Source organism: Erythrolamprus reginae, chromosome 4 (genome assembly GCF_031021105.1).
Source record: "Erythrolamprus reginae isolate rEryReg1 chromosome 4, rEryReg1.hap1, whole genome shotgun sequence".
Classification (NCBI taxonomy): domain Eukaryota; kingdom Metazoa; phylum Chordata; class Lepidosauria; order Squamata; family Dipsadidae; genus Erythrolamprus; species Erythrolamprus reginae.
This window is the reverse complement of record NC_091953.1, coordinates 90,333,780-90,340,838: the sequence shown is the minus strand read 5'-3', so window position 1 is coordinate 90,340,838 and position 7,059 is coordinate 90,333,780. Positions and strand designations below refer to the sequence as shown.

Sequence of the window (7,059 nt, the reverse complement as noted above, 5' to 3'; positions counted from 1 at the left end):
CCGCAGGTGGCTGGTAAGGCCTATATGGGTATGGAATGTTTTGCCACATGTCGGACAGACATGTGTGGGCACCATTGTTGCAGCATTTGCATCTCTGGGTTTGCGGAGTGCTCACTTTTCTTGTTCTGTGGTTGAAAAGAAGGACTAAGGATGACATGATAGCAGCAAACAATACCTAAGGAGTTGCCACAAAAAAGAGGGATTCAAGCTATTCTCTAAAGTAACTCAGGACAGGACAAGAAGCAAGAGATGAACACTAACAATTAATCAGTGGAACAACTTACCTCCAGAAGTTGTGAATGGTCCAACACTGAAAGTTTTTAAGAAGAGATTGGAGAACCAATTATTTCCTGCCTAAGCAGGGGTTGAACTAGAAGACATGCAGGTCCCTTACAACTCCATTATATGGCAGATTTTACAAATTCAAAAAAAGTACCTGTCTTGTTCATCTAAATTTTATTTGGAAAAAGAGGAGTGGTAAAAAGAAAACACAAAGGTAGCAATGATACATATATGTATTCCTATAGTTATTGTCTGCGGAGAGGGGCGCCATACAAATCTAAATAATAAATAAATTGTGTATGTGCTTCACTAAAACTCAGTATGATTATATGCATGGAATACATGATTAATGCAGAAAATATGATTTAAGGTGACATTTTTGTAGTTGAGATTTTCAAAGTACCATACAGCAACATGATGAAGTGATGTTCCACCTATTTATGAAAATATGAGAATAATAAAACCAGCCTCTGAGGAGAATAATTGTTATAAGCTGGTCCTGCCAATTTAATACACATGAATTATAAAGGGAGTGATTCACTCTTGTCAAGACAAATCAAATTATTTCTCCACCTCAGTGAAACCAGGCATGCCACTACCATGTTCAATTCTTTCTCAAGAGAAGTTCACGATACAGCCTTATATAAACTTTATATAATAGCCTCTGCGAATTCTAATTCTGGATAGGAGGATATGGACATTGGAAGAAAGACAATAGAACTACAGTTAGAATTTAAACAAAGGTTTTTAAAAATAGTTTTATTGGTCACATAATAAAATTGAAGAGCTATAAGTGGGAGAGGGGAGAGGAGAGGAGAATATGGGCTTGTTGGAAAACCTCCAGGAATAAGAGGTTTATATTCAAATAAGAGTGACACTATCATCAATTTAATTCTAATAGTAGACAGTGAGCAGGAAGGAGTTTAACAAAATACCTTTTGCAAATATTTTTTTCTTGAAAATTGATTTAGTTTAATTTAAATTTTTATACTATTAACTTCTGTTAATAGTATAAAATTTGGCAAGTTTTAATTATTAATCAATTATACTTTTTTTCATAATATTAGTGAGTTTTGATGGGAAAAACAGAAAGAATCCTTCCAAAGACCTTTTAAAAAGATATTTATTTTAAAGTGGTGTAACATTATCAGGAAGTACTTTATCATACTTCCTCTACTTTTTATTTTAAATCAGAGGACTATAAGCTAAAGATCCAACTATGAAATTGACAGGAGACTTTTTGCAGATTATAATGATTAATATTTTATTTCCCATGCACTATGATAAAAATTGTTTATTTATGTTTATAACATGGCATAAAAATCTAATAACTGTTTTCACATTATTAAATGTGAAAGGAATGCTTTGTTTTGTTTTATTTTTCTTTATTATGTATAGCCCATTGAGGGTTTTCCTATAGGGTTATCAAATTAAACAGAAACATTGCTTCTGTTCCTTTCCTATCAAGCAGGGAATTTCAGAATACACAGCTTGCCAAGTAAAGGTAAAAACAAAATCTGCATCTCTTGATGCTATTTTCTAAACACCCCCCAGGGAGTTCAGAAGCTTCATTCTTGAAGTATAATAGAATAAGATATAAGATCATAAAAGATGACAGAATAGAATTCATACAAGGAATTTGTCTTGGTGCACATGCTCTCAATGTACATAAAAGAAAAGATGCATTCATCAAGAATAATAAGGTACAGCACTTAATGATAGTCCAGATACAAAGAAGCAATCAAATCATATTAGGAAAGCAGTCGATATAACTTGTAAGGATACAAGCAGCAAAGTTATAGTCATACACTAATCTGTAGGAGGAGATGGAATGATGAGAAGATTAATAATAGTGCAGACTTAGTAAATAGTTTGAAGTGTTGAGGGAATTATTTGTTTAGCAGAGTGATGGCGTTCATGGAAAAAACCTGTTCTTGTGTCTAGTTGTTCTGGTGTGCAGTGTTCTATTGCGTCGTTTTGAGGATAGGAGTTGAAACAGTTTGTGTCTGGGATGTGAAGTGTCTGTAAATATGGTAGCCCTTTTTTGACTTGTGCAGTTTACATGTCCTCAATGGACGGTAGGTTGGTAGCAATTGTTTTTCCTGCAGTTCAGCAGTTTTCTGCAGATAACATAAAGTTAGATGTTAAGATAAGATGATAAAGATAAAGATAAGGATAAGGATAAGGATAAAAAGATAAAGATAACCTTTATTGACATTTTTATTATGGGTACACTGGTATACATTAAAAACAAACATTTTAATTGTTTTTGTTGCCTGCTCTCAAAAGAAAGTATATATCTATCCTTACACATACACACATATACGCATACTATTGCATTCCTACCTACCTGCATGTGTGTGTGTGTGTGTGTACATGTATATACACACACATATTTATAATTACTGCCCATTTTTGAACACATAGCATAAATAAGAAGCTTGACAGTTCACAAGGTTGATGCTACATGGAACAAAACTGGGACTGAATCTAGATGTTCTGCTTAGGATACCATAAACCCTCCTCCCAGAAGGTAACAAACAGATCATTAAGAGACCAGACAATGCTGCAGATCCTGCTCAAATTTAGTTCTATATTTCTCATTGCAGAGTCCTATTTAGTTCTATATAATTAGCATCAGCCAAGCAGATGCTAAATAAAATGACATGGATAGTCAAGATAGCTACATATGTTATTCATTTTCACCATCAGTTGGCATTTTTAGAAATAATATACCTACTAAAATAGAAATCTAGACATGAATTTTCTATGAATTTGCCTATGTCTCTTTTAAAACTATCCAATTTGATGATTTTTATGCTTTTTATGACTCCTATATGTATCTATGAATTAGGGAAAGAAACATTTTCTGTTGTCAATTTTTCTTTATTCAGTGATCACTATTCATACCATACACAACAGGATATAGGCAGCATACAACTAAATTATTAACAAAAATATAAATTAAATGCAGGGGAAGCTAAACTAACAAACTTAACAAAAAGAACTAAAAGTACAAAAAAGCCTTGCCTGATACATTAAGACATCTTTTGGATTTGAGTCAACTGTAGAAAATTTGAGTCTACTTCCCATCATCATCATCATCATCATCATCATCATCATGATGTTGTTGTTATTCTTATTGTTATTGTTGTTGTTGTTGTTGTCGTTGTCATTGTCGTTGTCATTATCATTATTTTGAGACAGAGAGAGGAATTTTGATGCTGATAAGAAAGAAGGACGGTGAGGAGAGGAAAGGTAAGGGGAGAGGGAAAGGGAGAGGGAGAAGCCAGGGAGACAAACAAAGATACTGTATATCAGACAGACAGATTTTTTCAGTTTCCGTTTATGTTTTCAGAAATGATTCTATACCACTGAACAAAAATGTATTTTAAATTCCCAATTAATTCATAAAGACATTCTAGTCATTATTTTCTTCAAAATTTTAGCTTAGGTTAAAAAAGAAGGCTAGTGTTTTCCACCAAAAGAGAAAGCAATAACAGCAAGAGCAAAGGTAATGTAGATAATGGGGGAGGGATGGGAGCTTATTCATTCATTTTCCTTCTGTGGATATTGAAAAAGGGGGAAAATAGAGAACTACAAGGACAATGGTTTCTAAGTCATCACTGCCCTTAATTTATATTAACATGTATATATTGAGTTCTGTCAGTAGTTTTGGAAGGCTTCATAGATAATACGAAGTTTATTAATAGACAGATGACATCATTGGTGAGCTATATTTGAATAGGACCTTGGAATTTTATGCCTTCCAGTTAAAGAACCATTCTTGTCCAAACCCAGGAAGGTTTCTGATAATAGTGTTAATGCTTTCCACAGTCTCTAGCACATGATTAATCTGCATTATGAGCCCTATGCATCAAAATTAATTAGTTCTGGAGGGAGTCGATGGAGGGGGGGGTTTCCAAATATGAATCAATTCTAAAAATGCTCATAGTAGTTGGTATTCCTATATTTAAAACTAATTTTACTAGATTATAACATAATGTTACATATTAGAAATTTCATTTTCATAAAACATAGTATGATCTGCTTTTCATCCTTACTTTTAATTTATTTTCATTTTTTTGATATGGCTTAATACAGATAGTCCTCATCTTACCATCACAATTGAACCTCAAATTTGTGTTGCTAAGTCAGAGGTCTTCAAATTTGGCAACTTTGTGACTTGCGGACAACCAGCTATACTGGCTGGGAGTTGAAGTCCACAAGTCTTAAAGCTGTCAAGTTTGACCCCCCCCTCCCCCTGTGCTAAGTGATACTTTGGTTAAGCGAGCTTTGCTCCATTTTATAACTTTTCTTCCCACAGTTATTAAGTGAATCGCTGCAGGTATTAAATTAGTAACACAGTTGTTAAGTGAATCTATCTTCCCCATTGCTTTTGCTTGTCAGAGGGTTGCAAAAGGAGATTATATGACATTAAGATACTGCAACTGTCATAAGTATATGTCAGTTACAGACTTCAACCTCAATAACAATTATTAAATATTTACCAGTATCTTTTTCCCCAGAAAAGGGAATCTCTGGGAACAATAGCTATGTGGCATTCAGTTTAAAATCAATCCACTCACTTGTGTTTGTAAACTTCAATATTTTTTTCTATTTCTAATAACAATGTATTGAATTATTTTCCCATCCAAGTATTATTATTATTATTATTATTATCATCATCATCATCATCATTATTATCATTATTATTATTATCATCATTATTATTCGCATAGTCAGCAAATTGTTTAGATTGGATGTGGTATTTTTATCTACCTATCAAGTCCTTCACAGGGACTGGAGATAGGCAGATATAATTTTGTTTCTTGCAATTTCTCTTTCTACAATTTTCTAAGATAAGAAACACTAAGAAAAACAGATTCTTACACTCTAGTCTGGAAGTGTTTTTTCTTTTATTATCCTGCAACGAGACTCTGCATGCAGACAATGTAAGGCATGTGCTTCTTCATGGAAGAGATTACCTGAAATGATTTTTGCTACTCCCTCAATTTTATGTTAATAATGCTCTAGAGCTTCTTTATTTAATATTATTTAGTACAACGTAGTATTGTTGCACCAATAATTTCATTTTATTTCAAATGTAAATTATTTTCTGTATAATAAAGCAAAGGCATTATTAAGGAATAAAACTTCCTTCAAAGGCTATTTTTCTAATGCTTTTGTCGCTGTTATTAGTATTTCCTTTTTGACTTGGGCACTACTTAAAATTTTCTTGGCAAGATTGCAGAATGGCTTACTATGGTCTGCTTCCTATGTAATGCTATAGTTTAAAATTAATAATACTAGTTCAAATTAAAAGGCAAGAATGTGGAACACAATTTCTTGTATGATTTAGGTGAAAAAAATATGAACCAAAACTTCATATGAGAAATATAAATTGGGGGGATAGATTTGTCAAATTATACAATGTATTGTGTTATGTTAGTTTGTTTTATATTATTACTTTTGCAGAAGACAATGTAATATTTGCTTGGAAAAGCTGAAGGAATTTATAGTTCACCAGTTGTTATGAACAGAACCATTCTGTTCTTCTGAGACTTAAAAAGTGGATTAGAATGTAAATTATCTTTCACATTTCTTACTTTATATGAGAGGCTGGGCGATTTAACACCCAGCCAACAGTTGCCGATGGCGGGAACCAACTCGGTACCACCTATCAGCTGGGGGCATTCCCCGCGTTAGCGTGGGAACGCCCCTGACGACCCAGTGGCCGCTCGGACATTCTGGGAGGCTGGGGGCGGGAAATGCGCCCTTTATCAGGGCTGGCTCTCACCCCCCAGCTTCCCTTGCCTCCTGAGCTTGCCACAGAGCGGACCAGTGAGCCTTTTCTCCTCGATACAGCTTTTTCGGAGCCCCTGGGATCGCTGGCGGTCGCCAGGGGCAGTTCAGGTTTGCTTTGCTTGGGGAGAGGGGGACGGTGGTCAGATGGCTTGCAGGGGCCGGCAGCTCCGGCTCCCCCCCCCCACCTTGTGCAGGTGGCGGCGGGGCGCGCGGGGGCTTTGTTTCTGACGGCCAGGGCGAGCGCTGGGGAGTGAGCAGCAGCAGCGGGGAGGCTTTTTCCCCCTCCCCCACGTGGTTTGTTCGAATTCGGGGGTCTCGGGCGGGCCGCACACAGGCTGACGCCAGGGGGTGTGCCACATGGTGAGCCTCTCGCACACACCGTCCCCGGCATGGCACGTCATGCCTGACTTTGCTTTTGGGGGGGGGAAGGCCTCACTCTAGCATGCCGGCGCCCCCTCCCTTCACTTGATGCATCTCAATTGGACGCTGATCCGCGGGAGTGGTGGGTTGCTTCCAGTTCATTCCGGTTCAGCAGACCGGTAGTGGCCGTGGTGTTGTGTGAAAGGAGAGATTGGCGCTCCCCTTGGTAAGGATGGAAGAGGCCCTTGTGGTCTTTGCAACACGCGTATGGTTAAGGCTCTGCCACTTACTTCGTGGCATCTAACCAGTGTCCATCATTGTCATCAGCAATGCTGTTATCGTTATCCTCATCTTTATCCACACAAGCAAAATAAAAAATAAAAATAAAAATAATAATTTAAAAAAATCATCTAAAATAAACATTCGTTTGTTTTTATTACATTACATTCTATATATTGCCCATCTCACGGGGGCAACTCTGGGCAAGTCATGATTTCTCTTCAGACTATTTACTTCATTAGGGAGATTATTTGATGAGGTATGGAATAAACTATCATTTGTTTGGTGCTATTTTAGATAGTCAGTCATAACAAGTATGCCATAAAATTA

The 7,059-nt window shown here is 36.3% G+C and overlaps 1 non-coding gene across 1 annotated transcript; it reads left to right on the top strand.

The window, feature by feature from the left end:
- The first annotated feature begins 6,641 nt into the window (after positions 1–6,641).
- Positions 6,642–6,766, top strand: LOC139167437 (U6atac minor spliceosomal RNA). The gene has a single exon (XR_011559146.1). It is a non-coding gene; the product is annotated as a U6atac minor spliceosomal RNA (small nuclear RNA).
- Positions 6,767–7,059: the final 293 nt, after the last annotated feature.